The sequence below is a fragment of the Sipha flava genome, unplaced genomic scaffold, assembly GCF_003268045.1.
Source record: "Sipha flava isolate LNK unplaced genomic scaffold, YSA_version1 307_pilon_pilon, whole genome shotgun sequence".
NCBI classification, from domain to species: Eukaryota; Metazoa; Arthropoda; class Insecta; order Hemiptera; family Aphididae; genus Sipha; species Sipha flava.
In genome coordinates, this window is record NW_020272984.1 from 1,474,796 (window position 1) to 1,498,726 (window position 23,931).

Consider the following 23,931-nt stretch of genomic DNA (forward strand, 5'->3'; position numbering starts at 1 on the left):
TTTTTCCACATTTTGTAATTTGTTTTATCTTCAAGTAATACAATAATATAATTCAAACTTACCTATGATATAGATAATATATTAGATTAAAACACGTAAAAACCGATATATAGTTATAATAGAAATAGTATTATAGATGTTTATATATATTTAAGAATCGATCAGCGTAATTGACGTACACCATTTATTACATTAAAATATCGATCGGCGCAATTGACGTACACAATTTATAACATTGGAATATCGATCGGCGCAGTTGATGTATACCTTTTTTCTATCCCATAATTTTTCTTTCTTTACCTGCGATTTTCGGCGCAATTGATGTATGCCCGATTTATTAGTTAATAATTTTAAAATAGATAGAAAATATTAATTATCGATGTATTTTTTTGCCAGGCTTTGAATTTAAAATATAAAATTTATATTTTCAATTAAAAAATTAACGTTATGTACTTACGATAAACACAATATTTCCTTAGAAATATAATATATATATATATATCGATTTCAAAACCAATTATTGATATTTGTTCAAAAATTCGAATGTCTGTAATACAGTTGAATTTCGGTATTTAGAATTTAATTAATTTCACATTGCTAAATTTAACCGTCAATATAAATGAAGTTATCCATGTGATCTGATGTCGGTTGAATTACACACGTTGTATACTACGGTTTAGATACCACAATTAAAATATAATAGATAATTATGATTATATCTAGATCAAGAAACCGACGAAACCTTGGTTTCTCCATGGCTTAAACCACTCGTAGCAGGTTGCACGACTACCAAGTGACAACAGATGACATGTAATATGTGCAACACGCAAAAGCGTTTGACCGTGTAAACTGTTTCGTGTTTAGAGTGGAACGGCCCTCGGCATAATTCCAGTCAAATGCACATACGTCCACAATAAAGACTAGTTTTTTGACTTCTCGCAACACACATTTTTTACAAATCCTCTGTAAGGGGAGTAATAATATATTATGAAACTTTTTTTAATATCGTTACATATTTATTTCAGTGTTTTAAAATATTAATTTTAAAAGGCACATTTATATTGTATATAATGCTACAAATGATGCAAATATTAATAAACAGAAATAAATTGACTGTAAAAATAACTAATTCAGGTATTATTTTTTTAGTTGATAGCTTATGGATAAAATCTGTATAAAGGAAATGGTCTTTGAAAAAATACCGTTTAATAGTATTTTATCAAACATTTCTTTTAAGGAATACAATTCACGCTGAATACAATGAATAAAAAAGTATTTTGAAAAAATAATTATTGTTATAATCTAAAAATTATTCCTAACATTTCAGATGATTAACGTAGTTTATTTTATTATTTTCAACGTAATAGTAAAGTTTCTTATATGATTGGAAATTTAGGTTGTGAGTGGAACAAGAAGTTTATCAGTTTAACAATGATGTGTATCCGTTAATGGTTTTGATCAGAATTCGATCAAGAATTCTAATCATCACAATCAAAGATGTAAGCTATATGTTTAGGTCTTTATGTTTATTTAGTAGATTGTGGAAAAAGAGGGATCATTTTACGAATATTCAACCAGTTTTTTTATACTTTTTGAAAAAATAACAAAAATATGAATGTTAGCTATAATTTACTGAATAAAATTCATAAAGGCTTCAAAATTGAATACAAGATTTTTAACTATCAACATAACAAAATATTTACTGGAAATTCGCTAAAAAATATTATAAATGTTATAAAATTAATAATTTGATGAAATCAAATGTTTCGTAGAATTTAAATTATACAATACTAGAACTAGTATGTGAAGTTGGCCCACCCTTTTTCACGGATTAACTTGAAACCTATACCAATATTTTGCGAGCCATTTGCGAGAATTTGCGAGTTAATTTTCAAAATTTGCGAGTAAGCCATTTGCGAACTATAAAAAAAACAAAAGAGTGAGCCATCTTCACGTAGCCCCTCCAAGTCACCCTAGAACTTCAAAACCGATACCAAACGATGCGTCTTTATTTGCGAGAATTTGCGAGTCCATTCTCAAAATTTGCGAGTTCACCCCTTACCCGCAAATTCCATTTTCCTACCGTGAAGTCAGCACACTTAACACGCCCTAGAATTTCAATGGCCCGTTTTCAAAGAAAACAAAATAATAACCGATTGTAGATAAGATCTTTTGTCACCACAGCTAGGGTTGCAAAAAAATCAATTTTTTTTTAAAAAAAAACATAAAATACGTTTTAATTGTTTAAAACAATGATTTTTATGTTTTAAACAGTTTTTAATTGTTATTTTATTCGTAAGTTTTAAACATTGTTTAAAACAATTTTTTTTTTTTTTTATTTAAAACTAAGTTTATAAAAATATTTTCCCTAAATTAGATTATTACTCTCAGATTTTTAATCAGAGTACAGTACAGGTTAAAGGTGATTTTATATAGATACTGTGATTTTTGAATAGTTCTAAAAAAAATTACCATAACCATTGTTTCTACCTGTTATTTTACTTTTTTAATAAAATGTATAATATAAAATAATAATATCCTTTATTTATATAAAGAATAAATTATCATACTATTTTAAATATGTTTGAATGGTCATTTTTACATTTTCCACTGTTATTATATTATAAATTTACCTACCTAAAAATTATGATTTACGACTTACGAGTATGTAACTTATGACTTACGAGTATTAATTGTAGACACGTCTTTCAATTATAATTATGGTCTATAGCAACACAATAGAACCTTCCAGAGGACTCATGGTTTTCCAATTAAAGACACTTCATAATACAATAATTTGATATAATTTTAAATTTGTTATCCAAATAAAGAGCTAAATTTAGTTATTCTGTATGTTTAAAATCTCTTAGATCATTATATTCATAATTGTATTATTATTATTTATACAAAGGCATATTGCAAACATACTATTTCTATTTTAAACTTATATTTGTTAGATAACAATGGCGTGGGATAAAAATAGTAATTATTTTTATTTTCTTAAGAAATATCCGATAATATGTATTTTACTCGTATTTATAATATACTTGTATATTACATATAATATTATATAAACTAAAAACAGTTTATTTCAATCATTGAGTTCTTCAATATTGTGTTTACTTTTGAAACTTTGAAGTGGGGCAGTAGGTTTTTGTAAATGTTTCATTTTGTTTTCTCTTTTGAAAATTTTTTAGAAATGTAATTCTATAAAATAATAATTCGTCAACGATATTATGAACAATATCAGGAAAAAAATCAACAGTCAATTCTCATAGGTTCATTGACGTTATATTGCACTTCAAAAATCGTGCCATAGATTTAAACGACAATAAGCATAACTACATATTATATAAACAATTTATTTATTCCTTTGTTTTATAATAATAAAAGAGTATTAATTATTAAAAAATATAAAAAATCACCTTTTTTACTACATATTTTTATTTTTAAATTTTTTGTAATTATTTATATTCAATTTACATACAAAAATTTGACTTAAAAATTAAAATTCTATTGACAAGTTTTTATATCTTATACATTATTATTTCACATGCAACTTTAGTAGTTTCTTTGACAGGTATTGATTTTTTTTTAGGTTATCAAATAACTCCCAATGTTCATTACATATTTTCACGTATGTTGTGTAATGGCCTACAGAATTTCTTATATTATTATTCCCTTTGTGAAAATGTGTTACTCCACGAAGTTCATATGACTTTTCATTAAGAAATATGCCTTTTGGATTATCACAGTTTTAAATCTAATGTATATCCTGCATCATTGCTGTGTTCAACGTTTTCACCTGAAAAAATATTAGGTATATTCAAAATGTTGACCTATGATAAGTACTTAAGTTATTAATAAGATAATCATACCTTTCCAAAACAGAATTTCAATGAAAATAAGTACTGGCGAAATGTTCGATTCAACATTCTAAAATCCAGTGCAGTTTCATGAAGCGTTTTTATTGTGAAAACATGCAAATTTCTCCACGGAAAGACGTTTATTAATAAATTGCTGCAATTCTTGGATTTGACCGTTGGTAGTTTCATATGTAATGTAGCTTTAGGACGTTCAATTATCGATGGATATTTCTCACAATTTTTATTTGAACATATAATTGATTCAATAATTGTTGAAAATTCCAACATCATTGTTTCATTTATACTAAAGCATACTGCAAACATACTACCTATTTATATTTTAAACATCTATAAGTTAGATAACAATGGCATGGGATATAAATTGTAATTATTTTTATTTTATTTAAAAATATCCGATAGTATGTATTTTACTCATATTTATAATATACTCGTGTATAATATAAATTAATAACAGTTCATTTTAGTCATTTAGCTCTTTAGTGTTGTGTTTACCAAATGAACTGTGAATTAGAGTGCAGTATTGTACAAAAATTTAATTTTGATTTCTTTTTTGAGGCATTATTTTGTAATTGAAACATAATTTTATTAAATATCTTAATAATTTATTAACTTTATTAATAAAAATGGCTGGAAGAAAACATTTCATTTGTTAAAGCTAATATAATCTTTTTACAACTTTCCGTTATAATTTTTTTTTTATGACAAAGAAAATCTTAAGAAAATTTTTTTATCCAATTTTCATGCCTTAAATATTAAATTAATTTTTATGCATTTTTAACTATAAAAATGTACGACTAATATTTTATGAGATAAAATCGGAATTTTGTAATATTTCTGGGTGACTATAAGTTGCGTCCCAATGTACCTCTTTGATGTAAATTGAGTCCCAAGTAATTTTAAGTATACTAAATTGCGTCCCGTACATTTTTTGAACATGTGTAAATTGCATCCCGGGTATTTTTATATTAAAATTTATATTTATATTTATATAATTTTTTGACTAAATAATTAATTTTATTAATTTTACAGGTTCTCACTTGTAGCTATTGTTAATTTTGTATCAGGAGGCCACTATGTTACTTATATTCAAAGGTCAAAAATAAAAATATGGGATCTTCATAATGATCTAGCCAAAAAAATAACAGTAGTAAAAAATGATAATATTAGCTTAACGCTTAATTAATGTACATAAAAATGTAACATAATATTTTAAATTTATTGTATATTTTTAAAATTATTTTATAATTTTTGTAATTTAATAGATATATAAGATTAACCTAAAAGGAATTAGGTTTAAAACAATTTTTAAAATAAAAAGCTTTACCAGAAACTGAAGTTATTATTAATACAAAAACTAGATATTGCACATTACATAGTTTAAAATAAATTATTCTCCATTAATAAATTGGTGTTCCTATATATTTTGTTGATCAATTAAATTAAAAATCCTTAAACCACAAAATATAATGATAATTATATTTTCCAGAAAGAAATGACATGCAAAATGAACCATTGGCATACATATTTAGTTATTCTAACACACTTCTGTAATTTGTCAAGGTTATATAATATGAATACCTGAAACCAATTATTTTTTCAGAAATTATTGACTTCAGGGTGTCAAAACTTCTCTCGAAAATCCTTGTGAATAAGGAATTATCATTTGACAAACATTTTATAGTATCACAACAATATGGGTGGGCTATGTATAAAAAGGGAAAATAAGATTCATACGTAAGAAATAGGTAATTTTAATATTATCACAATTTTAGAATTAAAATTATATTCTTCCCAGTGGCGGCTCGTGGATTTTTAATGAAGTAGAGCACATCCGAAAAAATTATAAAAAATATTATAAATACAACGTTAAAAGTTTTTTGTTTTTTGTTTTTTTTACGTCGGTGGTCGATAGTAAATAGAAACACGATTGTTGTTTTGAATTTAAAATAATGACTAACGTTATTAGTCGATAATCAGAATATAATAAACAAATGAGAGTAAAAATAAATCATAATGCCGATACCGACGCAGCGATGTCGAAAATAATTCGCTGAAAACATTTTAATTAGTTATGTGCATAGAAATGAATGTGCACATCAATTCCATTATAATGCATGTTGTGTGTTTTGACTTGTTTTAATTTTTACGTTGTACAAATGTGCACAGCAATAGTGTGCACTACTGCACTGCTATAACACACACGCACCGATACTGTTCTGTCGCGGACAACCGCCTGCTCGTGTAGCCTTTGGAATAACCCAATCTAAATACAATGGTCACCGCTTAATGTAATCACGGTTAATGTTATCAGTCGTTTATTGTTATCGAAAAGTATAAGTACGGGCCGGATGTATACTTATTTGTGTAAATTATGACGGCTATTGTAATCAATACGCCGCATAATATTATCAGTTTGAGGTCATAAAATCATAATTTTGTAACATACAATCAAAGTTTTCGACGAATGTCTCGAATATAAATGTCTATACTGTTATTTATTTACCGTATATTTATCTACCTTTCGTTCGTATAGCATTAAGACAGTACTATCGCTGTCTGTCGACCAGTATCGCGTTTGTATGCATCATGTCGCGTGTGAGTAAAAATGAGTGAAAAACGAAAAAGAAATGACCTAACAATTTATGAAAAAATTTCAATACTACAACGTTACAACAATTTACCAAAAATGGGACAACGAGAAGCAGCTATAAAACTACAAATTTCGGAACCATTATTGTGTAAATTATTAAAAAAACGAACTGAAATAGAAAATTCAGCAACATTTAATAAAAATCCAAACATAAAGAGTATACGCAGTGGGAAAGAAGAACAGGTTGAATCAGCATTATCATTATGGTTTATTAATGTTAGAAAAAATTATGCATGCATTAATGGTTTAATATTGCTTCAAAAAGCTGTAGAGCTTGCAAAAAAATGGGTATAGAAAATTTTATTGCCTCAGAAAGATGGTTTCATCAATAAAATAATTAATAACTATGTATTATGATTATAAAATTTGATGTAACACTACATTATTTATTTTTTTTATTTAACGTAGGTTTTATTATTATTTATAACTTCCGTTTAATGCTATCAATCGGATTATGTTATCAGTAATGTCCCGTACCAAAGTGATTACATTAAGCGGCGATCACTGTATTATATTATTATCATACTATACTGACTTTAAATTTTGAAAAATAATCTTAATAACACTACAGGTATTTAGTTGTATCATTATAGTTTATGTTTTCAAATTTTTTTGGAGTTTGGGTAGGTGCAAGAGCACACGAGCCGCCACTGATCCTTTCGTAAAAATGAATTAGCAGATAAAATAATTTTTTAAGATTCCATAATAATAATTTAATTCCATAATTTGAAAATTATAATATTGGAAATAATTTGAATAAAATAAAAAATGTTAAATAATTTTGAAATTCTAGAGCCACTTGGAAAGGCTACGTGAAGTTGGGCCACCCTTTTGTTTTTTAATTATAATTCGCAAACAGCTTACTCGCAAATTCTCGCAAATAAAGACGCATCGTTTTGTATCGGTTTTGAAATTCTAGGGAGACTTGGGTGGTAGGAAAATGGAATTTGCGGGTAAGAGGTGAACTCGCAAATTTTGAAAATGAACTCGCAAATTCTCGCAAATAACTCACGAATTCTCGCAAATAATTCGCAAAATATTGGTATAGGTTTCAAGTTAATCCGTGAAAAAGGGTCGAACAAGTTCACATACGTCTAGTTATTTGAAAGATATTCCATAAAACATATTAACAGTAGCAACTGAAAACATTTATTATGATGTTTAAAGATATTTTATAGTTTCAATATATTTTCTGTTTATAGGCACTTGAAATTTTCCAAAATTATATTTGTAATTATTCAACCTGCCATATTAAATCATTTGGTTCTGCTATTTATCAAACATCTTTAAAAATAAAAACTGATCCACCAGATCTATTTTATTTTAAATATTTTTTTGAGAGTAATGGTAATGGTAGATTTAAAGTTTAAAAGACAAATACAACAATATCATTCACCAGTCTCTGAATCTCGCTCTCCCGTGAAGTCTCATCTAACATAGAAGTTTCACTTTTTTTTTAATTGTTATCATTACCACTAACAATTTTTTTACATGAAAAAGACTAGAAATACCATCAGCCATATTATTATACTAACCTAACCCAATGCTCGATGAGGGTACTGGGCAGTATTGGGCGTAATCGATCAATTTACGATTAAGTTATGTAATCGATTACGATTAATTTATTAAATTACATTAGTTATTAATCGTTTAACCATTTTTTAAAGTAATCAGTAATAGCGAATCGCCATTGGCCATTACATTTGTAATCGTTAATCGTTATTACTGATTTTATTTAAATTATATTTCTTTAGACTTTAAATATTATGAATTTCCAACATTTCAACTTAAGTCCTAGAACCAGAAATTTATCATATATATATAGTCCATTAATTGGGTATTTCCATTATCTTATCTGATATATGTTAGAAGGTATTTATTTTTTTATATAAAAATACAACATACATAAAATATAATAATTATAGAAAAAATAATAAAGATTTATCAACAAATTAATACATTTTGTAATCGTAATCAATACTATGATTAAATTATTACTTTAATCATTTGAAATTATTTTTAATTGTGATTAACGATTAAATTAATTTTTATAGCGATTAACAATTATAAAATTTAATCGTAACCATTATGCTTAAGCCACACAGAACGCTACGCGTGCTATGTTTACGATGTTCGCTATACGAATAAAAAAATAGTTTTTTATATTGAAGACGTAAATAGCCACACAGAACAGTGTACGCTACGTTTTGTTCTTAGCTACGTTGCTACGCGTCGCCGAGTATTTGATTTGGCTATATTTTTGAGCGATGTGTCGCGACGTGCAACGTGCTGGTTTCGACAGGCATGTTCGTTGCTCGTATCTATATTGGAAATTGAATACAACGTGTCTTGTGTTATAAAAATATAATATGAAAAGTTGATCAAATTGTTTAATACTCATACGAAAATATTCTATAAATTTTAATTCATCTTTTTGTAGTTGTTTTAAAAGATGATGAAATTCACCAAACTTTTTACGTTCCATGTTTACTTCATGGATCCATTTCCTTATTTGCTTATCACTATTAAATTGAACTAATAACAAAGCTTCATCATCACTACTATCACTTTCCCAAGGCAACCTACCTGACAACATTTTAAACATGGCTGATTCTGAACTAATCTGAACTGAACTGTTCAGTGTAACTATAGTAGTAAATATCGTACGTAGTATACGTAGCGTGCTCTGTGTTGCCACACCGTATTGTAAACATAGCGTACAAAGCCAACATAGTGTACATATTATACGTAGCGTAGCGTTCTGTGTGGCCTCAGCATTAATCATTAATCAGATTACAATTCACCCAAAACTGGTACTGAGTCATAATTAAAAGTAAAACATATTACAATTTGGCTTTTGTGGTGCTTTTTGACCATTTTAATATCATATCAATATATTATCATTTTTTTGATCTTTTTGTCAGTCCGGCAAAAAATTCCCAAACATCTCTGTCATTTGTAGTGGTCTATTTTTGTATCCATTGTAGGCCGGCAAGCGGCTGCGACGATCAAATAGAATAACCGATTTTGAAACAATAACGCCGATAAGTACTTCTGGAATCATCCAAACACTAAACAATGTTATCAGATGTTTACCGTATGATACTTATTCACTAAAATATAAAATAAAAAACTTTTATTATTTTAATTTTATTGCATATTGTTATAAACTATTTTTGCATATCGTAAGTCTAGCGATGGTAATACATAAAAAAGTATCAAAGAGATTACAGACGGTGAACGCCCATACCGATAAAAATACTAACGAAGTAATTGTAAAACGATAACGAAGTGCAATGTAGTTTTAAATAAGTTGTTATTGTTACAAAATAAATACTTGTAGGTCCGTAAACAATATATATCTATTATACTCTTTATTTTCTTCTTTTTTTTTTCGAACATTTTATAAGTTTTTCTTTTACGTGTTGATTAAATAAATTAGCTATTTAAATTTTATACTTTTCAATATATAAATATTTTTTTCTTAGATCTTTTTCAGTATGGTATAACTTTTTATGAATACAAATATGGCCATTCCTTTGAAAATATCGATGTTCTCTATTGCTGGTATATCAGGACGGACGTATTAATCTACAACCACTTCTATAAGCATATATTTTACATGTTTAATATTATACTTATTGCGTTCGTCACTCACCAGATACAAATAAACAATATTATACTATTGAATCGCATGAGTATAATTGAAGACTTTAAATTATATTCATTAAACGTTAGGTCTTTTATACCTCTACTCGAAGCGCCTAGACTTTAAACTTTAGTTTAGAACAGCTTTTGTTGTTGACCCATTCATAGATAATTAAATACAAACAGTCTGAACCCCTATATACAGCTGCCTCTATAATGCAATTAAGGCGATTGGAGACTTTGTTACTATTTATAGGAGATTTTTTTTTCTTTTCAATTGGCAAAAGTCCAGTGCACGGTAAACTGGTACTATATTATATAGCCGGTCTACATTTCGTAATCGAAACATTTTAGTATTGTTAAATGCTTTACAGTAGATATCTAAATTTAGTTCTAGTAAAGCTTTTGAAACATGACAGTTGTAAATTCTAAACTATTTTAACAAGTTAAACATAACAAAGGATATAAACTATTTCTGAAGATTGTAGGCTCCCTCTCTAGTCCAAAGTCCAATGGCTAAATCATTCATAGAAATGTTTAATTGTAAATGGTTATGTTTAATCGAGTAGATTATGGCAATAAAGTTAAAACAGATTTTAATGTTCGGTACTTAATATAATGCGTTCTGCTTCGTAATCATTGACAGTATAATAGTTGTTTATATGGACCACAGTGTTACCAAACAGTAACGAATGCAAATTCATATATAGATTATAATATTAAAATTAAAAAATCGATTAAAATATTCGAATGACCTGTGAATAGTAGATGCTCAGAAAACTATGTGGGTCAATGGTATGTATTTTCTATGATATTAATGATGTGTTTAATTATAGTAAGTAAAAAACATATAGATTCGATAATTTTGAATGAATGCAAGACGGACACATGAATTACATGCTACCATATTTGAATTCATGTAAATACCCTGCATAGAAAAAATATTTTATAAGATACAATGTAAGATATATAAGAAAAATCCTTTATGTCATAAAAATAAGTCATTTATCACGACCAGTTTAAAAAAAAAGGAAAAATATTTAATATTTGTATTTATCATAAGAAATAATAATTTTATAATAAATTTATTAGGACAAGTAAAGAAGTGATAATATTCATGCATTTATTCTATATAAATATATATTATGAGCACTATATCTTAGATGATTATGTATCTATGGTTTTATTTTCGATAGATTCTTGTATTTAAAAAAAATAAAATCTAAGTATATTTTTTTGATATATTTCGTAATTATCTTTTTTTTTTTTTATTATAATTTAACAAAATAAAAATAAAACGACCGCTGATAAATAACCAAACACATCGGCTTATATTTTTTTTGTTTACCTATGTGCAATAGCTATAAATTTATGTTCTGGCTACGCCACACTGGGTTCAGGTTCGCAATAATAACGCGTAGACCAATGGGATGCCATGAATTTATGTAAAATACATAAATGTATTTTTATTATATTTCTTAAACAGCATCTCGATTCGTTGTGAATACGAAATTTAAAATTTTACTATACGAAGTGTTGTCAGGTAGTGTCTGTGTACATATTTCAAACGGTTTCTGCGGTAAGTAAATTTTACATTGACGACAAATGACGAATTCCCAAAAAGGCGTGCGGACGTTAGGTGAAGGATCGCAAATAAAATTATCGCGTAACACGGGTATCTACCCTCCAAACAGGATATTCGAATCCCCATAGTCCGAACAACCATGATTCCATTTAAAGATCGGGTTTCGCAAAAACGTGACAATTGTACGCATGAAACAGGGAGTGGACGTGTGACGGAGATGGTTCTCGACGATGAAAATGATCATTATGTGCGCTAAGCACGGTCTTGTGGCATGTTAAAGAAGGACGGTGGTAGAGGAACGGGTAGTCATTGTGTTATTCAAATGAAGTAAAAAAAAATGGTTAATGGTTAGAAGTAAATATGGAAGGCTAAAAAAGCTGATCTTTAATGGTGGAAGAATTTTGCATTTATTCTTTTTTGTTAATTAATTTAAAGATTTTATTATTAGCGAATAGTGTTCAAACTTAGACATTTATCTTCCAGTTCCCATAGTGATCACTGTATGCACAGTATAGCAGATGCAAGATCAGAGAGTAAAAATAAATAAAAAAAGGTTCTTATAAATAATAGTAGGTATTATTATTGAGCTCGATATTACCACAAGCAAGAGATGCAAAAATAATAGTAGAAATCAAAAACGTTAGATATCAATGTACGATCGGTATATTGTTATATGATGGCGAGAGTGAATCCATCCTCGTCTTAGAATTAATGTGTTATTTATTATGTAATATTATTAGATACCACTAAATCACAGCTTATTTGATGAAATAATGCAAACTTATTATCTACTGATTTCACTCACTACGTGCGACGAAGAAGCGGTCCGAGACGCAAATGATGCCCACCACCGCTTTTACTATTGTCGTTTTTAATCTCGTTTGGCCAAACAACGTAATCGGATCTGCTCTCTTTGAAGAGATTTAAGTAGCCTGTAGAGTAGTCGACTGTCACCTATTTGTTTGATTATTCAGTAAAGAATTACACGCTCGTCTCCGCTACAATAATAATGTGTCCATTACAATTAAATCTGCGTAGACGTTTCAGTAGATTTATCCACGATCTCATGTACACTTCAAACCACTGTTTTTGTGGTGTTGTATATTATTATAATAAGACACAGGATTTTACAATATAACGCACGAATTGGACACGAATAACGGAAAATACAAATATTTATTTATTGATGTTCATACGTGACTACGTTTAAATTTTACCATAGGCGATTAGGAAATATTAATCTAATATTCGTAATTCAAAAACACTTAAAACCCACGATTAAAATGATACGCAAGATCAATTTATTTCAATACCAAATTTTAAATCCACTATAGTAAATTTTCTTCAATTCTTTTTTATTTTTTAATTTTAATATTTGTGTAAAAAATTTCTAGTTTACGGGGCCAAATCTAAAATTTGGCAATTTTTTTGGAAGCCTAAATCAAATTTTGGGTGAAAAAAATTTTGATGAAATTTGAATTTGGCGTAAGAACTTAGTTTTGAAGTTATAGTTAATTTAAGTTTAAAACTTTACACTAAAACTCTTAAATACTTCTTATACATCTGTAATTGTTTAAAAGTGTTGCACCATGGTAGCAGCATTATTTATTTTTCCACGGAACCGAGTTCGATTGCTGCACGGGTAAAATAATATTTATATGGTATTCTAAATACAATTTTTTTTATGTATTTTGAATACTTTTTAATTGTATTTTTACCAAAATTTAAATACTTGTATTAAAATACCATGAAGTCAGTTCTATTAATTTTAATTTATTATTTTTCAAAAAAAAATTGATTTCGTTGAAAACTTATATTATGTTTTTGTATAGTAAAAGTAGGTAATAACAATTTTACCACGCTGAATGCCATATTACATTTTATATTGTTTTTGTATTGGAATTTTTGAAGAAAACTGAAAATCTAATAAGTTTAAAATAATTCCATATTTTTAGCAAGTTAATACCACTTTTTGTTTTATTTTTTTCATTAAAATTTAATCAATATTAATTGAAATATATATGAACATGTATTTATCTCTAAATAGTCAAATATGTTGTAATAACTGTTAAGATCCATGGAAAATAATAACATAATAGGCATCATCACTGGTGTACAATATACATATATATTATATAGCATAAAATTTAAAAAAATACTTGTATTTTTATTCGAATACTTTATGAGTATTCGTAAAATATATTTTTACAATAGTATTTTAAAAGTATTTTAAATACTTTTTTATTCGAATACTAATATTAGTATTTTAATACTTTTTCAAAAGTATATTTTACAAGACTGTAAATATATTATTAATTATGTATCTATATTATAATTGTTATGTATCTGAAAAATTTACTAAATCAAACAAATATGTGTTTCGTTTAAGTATGCATCCCTCTTTTAGTAAACGCTAATATTAAAATGAAATTTAATTTTTTTTTTTTTTATACGAATTACACAATCTATACTAAAAAAGCTCAATGAGTATATGTGAAGAGGGTAGTACTATCAGGAAATACGGGAGCAAGAAGTCTCTCATTAGTAACACTTGGCTTGTGCATAGATTACGTTATCCATGGATTGGTGGTGAGGAAGAATAAATTTATATGAGAGGGGATGATCGTTAGGAGTTTATTAGATTAGGAGGTCTCTGCACCATCTTCTTTTCAAACTTCGAAGAACTTCGAGTAATGTAACAGTATTTAGATTCCTAATTAGTTGGTTTTGGTGGTTAGCTAGATGTGCAAAGAATCGCTTGTAATAAATTACCGATTCTTCTTTAATTGATTTTATGTGCAAGTCTTTGTGGAGCGTTTGCTATTCTGCGAAGAGTGATGTTCTGGAAAGCCTAGATTTTATTGATATTAGTTTTTTTGGTTGATCCCTACAATTGTAATCCATAAATCCAAATGGGTTTTAGTAAAGATTTACAAATGAGCAGTTTAGTTTCTAGATTAGTAAATTTATTTTTTATTAAAGGTGTTTAAGGGTGCGAGAGTGAGTATTTAAAATTAATCTTTTGGACCTTATGTGCTGCTTCTGGGTTAATTTTTTATCGAGGGTCAATCCTAATTATTTAACGGTGTGTCAAACGGCTGTATAGGTATGTTATCCACAAATACAGATGGACAAATTCCGTGTTTTCGCGTAAAGGTTGTATGTACTGACTTGTTGTGATTTAATTTTATTCTTAATTTGGAGTACCATTGCGAAATAAGGTCTAAGTGTATTTGAAGATTGTCCGTAACAATTAAATGATTTTCATGTATTGAAATTATCGCTTCATCATCTGCGTAATCAGCAACTAGGGTGTCTTGTGTTATGGGCTGGTCTGAGGCATATGTGTTAAATAGAAGAGTAGATAGAATACCTCCTTGAAGTACTCCTTCTTTGATTAGAGCTATTTCTGAGATGCACGAGCCGAAGCGAGTTTGAGAATATCTATCTGTTAGGTAGGATTTAATTAAAAGAAATAGAGGTGATGGTAGAAAATTACGAAGTTTGAAGAGAAGATTATCATGCCGGACACGGTCGAATGCCTGTGAGATATCGAGAAAGACACAGGAGCAATATTGTTTTCGTTCAAGTGAAGTTGAGATAGCGTCAATCACTCTATGTACTTTGTGGACAGTATTGTGTTTAGCCCGAAAATCGAATTGAGATGAAGGGAGTATATTATTATTGTTGATGTGAGAAGACATTCATTGTAAAGTTAATCTTTTGCAGATTTTTGAGAAAAAAGGTAAAAGACTTATTGGTCTGTAAGAGTCAGGTATGTCGGGAGGTTTATTAGGTTTGACAAACATTATGATTTGAGAAAGTTTTCACGAGGAAAGGAAATATGATAATCGTAAAATTGCGTTTATAATATATGTTAGAGTGGAGAATAGTTTAGGAGGTTCGGCTCGTATTAATGGAGTGGCAGAAATGGTCTGAGTTTAAATCGAGGATATTATCAGTAATGCAATGTACGTTGCTTGGAATTTTGGCAGCAAAAGTGTCCAGTATATCGGGGTTCTTATTTGGTACGGTTGGCCAATACGTATGACCCGAAGTGGGGGTGGTTTGCAATAACATTGATTTGCCTGTCAATTGCTAAGTTATATAGTACAATACCACGAGGGTTGTTGACGCGGCAGCCCCAAATCTGATGTTTGGCGTTGTAATCGCCACCGATAATGAAATCAGTTTTAATTGTACTAAAATAATCGTCAAGTATTGCTTTAGTTATATTGTGGCGAGGAGGGGAGTAATCTAACCTAATCAATAGTGATTGGGATTTTATTAAATTTGATTAAAATTGAGCAAGATTGGATATGATCATAACTGTAGTTAGAAAGAAGCTGATACTATAAAGAAGTTAAAGTTTTAATTAAAATGGTGACTTCACCATGTGCGGTGTTATCGGAGTGGTTAGTTATTATTAGTTATATCTTGGGATAAAAATATAGGAATATTTAGAAAAATGAGTTTTGGTTATAATCGCTATATCTATTCGCCTGTTATACAGAATAGTTTGAAGTTCGTAAGTGTGGTTTTTATGGTCATTTGCATTGAATTGAAAAATTAAGAGTGTGTTATTTGTGGCTGAGTTATTTATTTGGATTTGTCTAATAGACTGGAAATTACTGCCGTAAGTAGTAATATTAACGGATTTATTAAAGTTTTGAAATCGTTTAAGAAACTTGACATTAGATTATTTAGATTTTATTCAGCAGATTATGTAGTATCCTGTGCTTGTGGAGAAGAATTAGGGTGTGAGGATTGATTAGAAACTGCATATGCATAAGTTTCGGATAGAGTTATAGGAAAGATGGTATTAGCGTGGTTTGATGGATGACTATCTTTTACAATATTAAACTTCAGGCTAGAGTGTTTGTTATCGAAAATAAATTTGTTATTATTTGAGTTGGGTTTCTTACGGTGCTGTAGATCTGTATACACTGAGCAGCCTTTGCAATTCGCAAAATGGTTCCTTTGGCAGAGTGCACAGCGTGAAGGCTCGTCCCGGTTTTTTTGGCAAGTAGATGAGTGATGACCATTACCACAGCATACGCAACGTGACGAATATCCGTATTATGCCTTGGTGTGTCCGTAATCTTGACAATTTGCACATTGGGAAATAGTTTTTGTTTCATACGGATCTTCTACTATGATTTTGGTGTGTAATATAGAAGTAAGCTGGAAGATTTCGTTTGAGTGATAGGTAGGTTCTAAGTCGACGAAAAATAGAGGTAACTAGTTTTTATTGAATCTATGAAGAACTTGGGTTACTTATCTACCTCAAATAAACGCGTTTTTAACTCGGTTTTAATTAGATCAGTTGGGGTAGATGGATGTAAGTTGCGAATTACTACATGTTTTGTTACATTAGCGCCCAACTACAAGGCTCAATAATACACAAAAATCATGGCTCCAAAGAAAAAGAATCAATTCGAAAAAGACGTAATAGAAAGATTAGAAACAATGGAAATATTACTAAGAAGAAACAAGGACAATAATAAAAAAATTAAAGAAGACTGTGAAAATCAAATATAAGAAATCAAGGAAGACTGTGAAAGAAGATTATTAGAACTAGAAAAGAAGTATAAAAATATTGAAGGAGAATACCAACAAAATATACAGAATTATAATCAACTAAAGAATACATATGAAAGGAATAATGAACCAATGCATAACACTGAGATATCATGATCAATATTTTATGGAAACAATAAATACCAACATCCCAAGGATTTCTTATATAGATTAGATGAATATTTTGCTGTAAAGCAAACATATTTCGGAGAAAGAATAACAATAGTAAGAGACTGCCTAAAAACAATAGCATATAATTGGTTCACTACCATACGATTTAAATTAAATAGCTATGATGATTTTAAAAAAGGTTTTTTAGGCGAATATTGGTCTCGCGAGATCCAAATTCAAACTTAGAGTCAGTGTCTTAACACAACACAAGTAGCACAACACAATAGTTATCGTGAACATTTTTTGAATTGGGTAACTAAACTACGACACTTAGAAATACCACACTTGTCTAAAGCAGAGATTGTGAGGAACATAGCAAGTCACTACCCCAGGGATATCCGAGCAATACTAGTATCATTACCGAATCAAACAATACTATCAGCAATGAAGGTACTAGGAGAAGAAGAGCATAGAAGAAATCGCCAAAATAACCAGAATAATTATGAGAAAATCGTAACAGTAATTATAAGAATAATAGAAATCATAACAATTACCAGAATAATCGGTGACCCGTAAAAATATCTCAGGAAAAAATATCTCCGTTAAAAATATCTCCACAAACAATATTTCAGATTTGATTATTATTTATTATAAATGTAAATTGAAATTATCTCACAATTATATATTAATTAAGTAACATGTATTATTATTTATTATAAATTTAAAATTTTTTATTATAAATTTAAATTTTTATTGTTTTATAATTTGAGATTATAAGCGATTCCTCTTCAATATTGAAGAGCTTCTCATTTCATTGAATTTGTCTACGACACGTAAAAACCTTACGTAATGGTCCTTATACTTTTTCTTTTTTTTGGACTTGGCCCTCCAGAAATTAATTTTTCTAATTTAACATGTAAACATTTAAAATTTACAATCATGTATTATGATATTAATTAATATATAATAATACTATATTAAACTGTATAATTTGCATAAATACCTCTTGTAATACTTGTTCTTGTTTCAAAAATGAGATAAACTTCTAAATAGTTACGTGATTTACTTCTGTTGACGAATTAAATGCATGGTGTTAGCCTTCAATTGAGTTGTTTGTGCGAGGATTTTTTTTAAAACTCTTTCATAACAATTCCACAAACTAATTTCAAATGCATATAAACGTCTACGATTACGAGTTGAACGGCCGATCCAAGTATCCTCAAAATAATCTACTAAAGTAGATAAATTGTTTTCATGTTCAACAAAATAAGTTGAATCAACTAATTTTTCAAAATATTTAATAACCTTATTTGTTGGTACAAATATTAAAGCAGTTAAATATTATACTTTTAATAAGCATTCAACATTTTCGGAATATAAAATCTGTAAACCAATTTCTTAAATTTTTCGCCATGATGGTACATTGTTGTAAGTGAAAAAAACATCCTTTTATTTTTGTTTGTAGAAATTTGCCATTAAATGATGTTACGAATGTTTTTTCGAAATCAATAATGATAGAATGGTTGTTAAAATTTCGATTTTTATTTTTTAATACTTGTAATATTTCATTGTATGATTTTTCTTTACGATTTTCAATGAGAACGTAGACAAGTGGAAAAGTTTTTTTATTTTTATAACCATGTATCGTATATAACTGATTAAATAACTTCGGAACTGTTCGAAATGTTCCGTCAGCCATCCAGTTTTTAAATATATCAAGTGTATTTAAATTTTCATTTGTACTAAACATTAATATTCTAACCAGAGATATTATTACCGGAGATATTTTGTGTTGGAGATATTTTGTCAGAGATATTGTTACCAGAAATATTTTGTGTCGGAGATATTTTTACCGGAGATATTTTGACGTGGAACCGAATAATCGTAATGACCGTTGAACCAATAGACCATCTAACAATTTTCAACTAAATAATAGTAGCAAAAATCAACAGGTAGCAAGTAACAGACAGATTAACCAAGTAACGACTGAAGACCAAGTAGAACAAACGGTACACAGTATAAATAATATGCCAGCTAAGAATCATAATACGAGCCCTTACTTACAATGCTAAATTGAAGGAGAAAAAATTCACTTACTTGTAGACATTGGTGCCACCGTAAGTGTATTGATCAAAGAAGTAATAGACTTGATCATCAAAAAAAATAACCGCACGCCCGTATTACCAGTTAGCGGAGTACAGATTATTAATGCCGTGGGAAAAAAAATATGCAATATAACTAGACAGATATATTGTGTGGGTACAATAGGTACTCTAACCATATTTGTAAATTTCATTTAGATAGAAAATCTGAACGAGAAAAGCATTATTGGTGCAGACATATTAACGCAATAAAACGCACGAATTAATTTTAATAACCGAACGGTTCAGTGGAACAACAGTAATTTAGAACATACAACTCCATTCTCAAGTAAAGCACCGAAAACAGTACTAGTAGAAGAAAAAATCAGGATTATAGAAAGCACAGAAAAAATAAAAAACCTAGAATTAGCAACCAATAATGAGGAAATAAAATTCTCACAATTAATTAAAAAATACGAACATATATTCTCTAATAATCCAGGAAGAATAAACAGTTAAACATGCCAGATAAAAGTTTCACCGAGAAAACCAATATATCAACGGTCCTATCCTATACCAATGTATAAAATAGAAGCTGCATGTCCCCAGCCCCCCCACCACGGACTTTCGACTTCAAATTTTTACAGTCGTTTGTGCTTCGTTTGTGCTTGTTTGTGCTTTTATTCCCGTCGTTTGTGCTCAACCCGTTTCCGAGTTATTGAACTTTCAAGGTGGGGGGGCTGGGGACATGCTCAGCCCCCCCACTACATCGGACTTTCGAGTTCAAATTTTTACAGTCGTTTATACTTGTTTTTGCTTTTATTCCCGTCGTTTGTGCTTAACCCATTTCCGAGATGTTAAACATTGAAGGAGGGAGGGGCCTAAGGACTTAGCCTCCCCACTAACCAATTATTCTTATTGATCTGTTCGTTTATTCCACGTTTGTGCAGATTTGTGATCAAACTTCAGTAGAAAATTCTGATTTACTTGGGATTTTTTTTATAATGACCCACTTTATTTTTTTTTTTTTTAATTAATTTGCGTACAAAAATTTAAATATTTGATATTTTTACGTGTATTTTAAAACAATAAGAGCTCTTCTCACCAAAACCCCGAAGTGATATAATAATTATTGATGAATTTTCATTTTGAAAAAACTTCTATGATAATATCATAACACGTTTTTAAAATTGTATGAAACCTTTTTTATTTTGTCATTTTTAAATTTGGATTGACGTTTAAGCGACCATTTTATCCGGCCACGGAATTTTAGATCTGGTAGGCTACTGCGAATTCGCACTGAAACTTATGCATACCTACGTGTCTAACCGTAAACACAGTTTATAAACAATACTTTTGAAAAAGTATTAAGATACTAATAATAGTATTCGAATAAAAAAGTATTAAAAATACTTTTAAAATACTATTATAAAAATGTATTTTATGAATACTTACAAAGTATTTGAATACAAATCCAAGTATTTTTTTTAATTTTATGCTATATTATATATAAATGTATTGTACACCAGTATAGGTAACTATTATGTTACTACTTTCCATGAATCTTAACAATTATTATAACATGTCTGACTATTTAGAGATAAATACATGTTCACATATTTCATTCTGCATTCACATATAATTTAACTAATAATGATTAAATTTCAATGAAAAAAATATAATAAAAATTGGTGATATTACTATTAATTTGGAACTATTTTAAATTTATTAGATTTTCAGTTTTCTTAAAAAATTCCAAAACAGAAACTATATAAAATGTAATGTGGTATTTAGTGTGGTAACATTGCTATTACCTACCTACTTTTACTATACAAAAACATAATATTAGTTTTCAACAAAATCGATTTTTTTTTTTAAATAATAAATTAAAATTAATAAAATACTTTATGATATTTTAATACAAGTATTTAAATTTTAGTAAAAATACAATTAAGAAATAATCAAAATACTTAAAAAATAAAAAAAAAATAAATTGTATTCAGAATAGCATATAAATACTTCAAAAAGTATTCGAATACTTTACAAGACTGGTGTCTATTTAGCAAAACGTTAAAAGTTATAATTTATAATAGTAAATAACACATGGTTGATGAAATTGCATAAGTACGCAAACCACCTTCGGTTTGCTTTTAGTAGATACAAAATATCAATAAAACGTTAATACAAGTTTATTAATTCTATAACAAAATCTGTTAATGTCGTGAGGATGAATGAATCAGTAATAGCAATAGTTCCTTTATTATATTATCTTCACCATCCCGTGGTCAAAAATGGTTTTTAGCACGTTGCGGACCATGTACAAAATTTAAAACAAATTTTACATTTGGAAAACATTTTTTCATTGAACCTGTTTTCCAAAGTCTTGAGTTGGGAAAAAAAATTAGACTTTGAATTAACTGTCGTTTTGAGTGACATTCCAACAACAATAAATGTGCTACATAACAAATTCACACTCAGAGGTATTATTAATTTCATAATACCAAAATCCAAAAACATTAATGCAATTGGGCATTATGTATCATACAATTGGAGGGAAACTAATATTACATGGGAACGATATGATGACCAACTGCATTCCACACGATACGTAAGAGCATCCACAAATGTTAACTGTCAATTCATACTGTACACTAAATAAAAAAGTATTAGGTTACTAATGTTAGTATATTTGTTTAATTTGAATAAGTCAAAAAGCATTTTAAATAATGTATTTTAAATAATTAATTTATGTTTTAATTTAAAATTTTATTCAAAAACTTAAAAACTGTAATGTGTCATTTATTTTTTAATTAAAATGTTCATACGTTTTAATTTTTACGTAAATAACTATTATAATATCTGTTTTTTTTTTAAACGTTTGTAATTAATGTTAAAATGTTCTTATACTTATATCAAATTTGTTATTATTAGTAAAATATTTTTTGTAATTTTAATTTAAAACTTTTATAAAATGTTACATATATATACTTTCATATTTATTGTTGAATTACTTTATATTTCAAGAAATCAATAAATGATTACATTTTTATTAAATGTATACCTAAGAAAATTTGTCATATGAAAAATATTTTATTATATAAATATATGCTGTGTAAAAAGCTAATGATATAATAATAATTGTTTGAATGTTATTTAATTTAAAAAAGGTGATTGGCATTTATAAATTGGAAAATAGATATCCTTCAATAATGAACGTATTGTTTTGGTTTTCTCAAATATAAACAAAGAGAAAAGGTCTTATTATTTTGTATGCAAATTCATTTTTAAAAAAAATATGTTGGTCATTACTTAAAGTATGAAAAAAAAAAACCCAAGTAAATCAGAATTTTCTGTCGAAATTTGATCACAAATCTGCACAAACTTGGAATAAACGAACAGGTCGATAATAAATAAAAAATTGGTTACTTACATATACTAAGTTTACTTTATAAAATGTGTTGATAAAACAATATACACAAAAAGTGTGTTTAAATATATTTTGAATTTATTAAGCATGTCTTTAGGCCCCTCCCTCCTTCAATGTTTAACATCTCGGAAATGGGTTAAGCACAAACGACGGGAATAAAAGCAAAAACAAGTATAAACGACTGTAAAAATTTGAACTCGGAAGTCCGATGTAGTGGGGGGGCTGAGCATGTCCCCAGCCCCCCCACCTTGAAAGTTCAATAACTCGGAAACGGGTTGAGCACAAACGACGGGAATAAAAGCACAAACAAGCACAAACGAAGCACAAACGACTGTAAAAATTTGAACTCGAAAGTCCGAGGTAGTGGGGGGGCTGAGCATGTCCCCAACCCCCCACCTTGAAAGTTCAATAACTCGGAAACGGGTTGAGCACAAACGACGGGAATAAAAGCACAAACAAGCACAAACGAAGCACAAACGACTGTACAAATTTGAAGTCGAAAGTCCGAGGTGGGGGGGCTGAGCATGTCCCCAGCCCCCCCACCTTGAAAGTTCAATAACTCGGAAACGGGTTGAGCACAAACGACGGGAATAAAAGCACAAACAAGCACAAATGAAGCACAAACGACTGTAAAAATTTGAAGTCGAAAGTCCGAGGTGGGGGGGCTGGGGACATGCAGCTTAAAATAGACAAGATTAAAGAAGAAATAAATCGTATGATGACTATGGGTGTCATAGAAAAATCGTCATCACCATGGTTATCACCAATTGTGGGAATTGAAAAAAAATGGGAATATACGAGTGTGTTAGATGCTAGGAAAATTATCAACGAATTATACCAGATAGAGAACAACCAATGAATATTGAGGATATATTAATGAAGTTCAAAGGATCGAAATATTTGAGCTCGATGGATTTGACTGCAGGATATTGGCGGTGTCCACTGGCAAAAGAATGTCGTGA

General features: G+C 28.6%; 1 protein-coding gene across 2 annotated transcripts in view; it reads left to right on the forward strand.

The window, feature by feature from the left end:
* The window catches only part of LOC112686396 (myotilin-like), a 230,978-nt gene that overhangs the window by 35,634 nt on the left and 171,413 nt on the right, over positions 1-23,931 (forward strand). Inside the window, exon 1 of one of the 2 annotated variants that reach the window (XM_025558642.1) lies at positions 6,476-6,720. The exons of the other annotated variant lie outside the window; for it this stretch is intronic. The gene's annotated coding sequence lies outside the window, so the exon portion shown is untranslated. Of the gene's footprint in view, positions 1-6,475; positions 6,721-23,931 lie in introns of those variants that run through there. 2 annotated transcript variants of the gene reach the window in all.